This window comes from Oncorhynchus gorbuscha, linkage group LG23 (assembly GCF_021184085.1).
Source record: "Oncorhynchus gorbuscha isolate QuinsamMale2020 ecotype Even-year linkage group LG23, OgorEven_v1.0, whole genome shotgun sequence".
Classification (NCBI taxonomy): Eukaryota; Metazoa; Chordata; class Actinopteri; order Salmoniformes; family Salmonidae; genus Oncorhynchus; species Oncorhynchus gorbuscha.
The window spans coordinates 61,238,837-61,240,038 of NC_060195.1; the positions used below are offsets into that span (position 1 = coordinate 61,238,837).

Genomic DNA, 1,202 nt, shown 5'->3' on the forward strand with positions numbered 1-1,202 from the left:
TAATTCACTCCCCTCAACCCCTCCACTCAAGCCACGGGCTGTTTCCGGCTGGCCTTGGATGAAGGTGTGTGTTCGTGTGTGTGTAGATTGAATTAGACAGTAGATCAGTGTTGACAGGACCAAGGCTGTCGTTAAGAGGGAACAGGCTGTTTTATGAGGTCAAAGTTCTGCAATTTTACTGTGTGTGTGTGTGTGTGTGAGTAAGAAAAAGAACTAGAGAGAGAAAGTATATCATATCACCGTATATATGATGGCACCAATGTTGGAAATAATAACACAAAAACATTACTTTTTTTACAAAAATTGAATATTTTAATTAGTGGTTTGATGATCCGTTTTTGCAATCATAAGAAAATTGCCTGAATGACACTGATAGAGGGAACTAGTTGAGACACGCAGGAAGTTAATGTTTGTGATGGAAAATATTCAATTTCATTCAACGTAAATATTTAAGACACTATTTTAAGCGACAAGATTGTAAAGACAGTTTATAGCAGTTTGTCCTGGTGTAATTTGAGTTTGAGGGACTCCAAAAGCATTACCATCGCTGAGTAGTGCTGTAGTTGACATAATGGTGTGTGTGTGACTTAAATGTAAATGTAAATGTGTGTGTGTGTTATTTTGGACATATTCACATGGGAGTGATACAGAGTCAGATATCAAGGTGACCTAGAGTTAAGGGAAATGTCTACCTCAAGCCTTTGTCTGTGTGTGTCTCTCCCTCCATGGTAGGAATACATTAAAAGGGTTTACATTCATCCCTCTAACACTATGGCAAGAGATTGGTCATATAGCATATCAATCACACAGCAAAGCTAAAGCCATTCTCTCTCTCTCACACACGCACGCACGCACACAATACCCACACACACACACACACACACACACACACACACACACACACACACACACACACACACACACACACACACACACACACACACACACACACACACACACACACACACACACACACACACACACACACACACACACACAATATTTACAAATGCATACACACTATTTACATGTGTATGCGCACATAGACAAACACACACGGAAACACAGGGGAAAAGTAGTCAAAAAAAAGTTGTGTGAGCCTGAAATATCAGGTAGGTCTAATAGTCATCATGTCTGTCCTAAGAGGCACTAACTACCAGTCAGAAGTAGGGTTGGGCTCAGTTCCATTTACACTGCATCAG

At 40.5% G+C, this 1,202-nt stretch overlaps 1 protein-coding gene across 1 annotated transcript in view; it reads right to left on the bottom strand.

Moving 5' to 3' along the window:
- Nucleotides 1-289: 289 nt before the first annotated feature.
- The window catches only part of LOC124011244 (heparan-sulfate 6-O-sulfotransferase 1-A-like), a 25,294-nt gene continuing 24,381 nt past the window's right edge, over nt 290-1,202 (bottom strand). Inside the window, exon 4 of the mRNA XM_046324405.1 lies at nt 290-1,202. This exon is cut by the window's right edge and continues 1,160 nt beyond it. The gene's annotated coding sequence lies outside the window, so the exon portion shown is untranslated.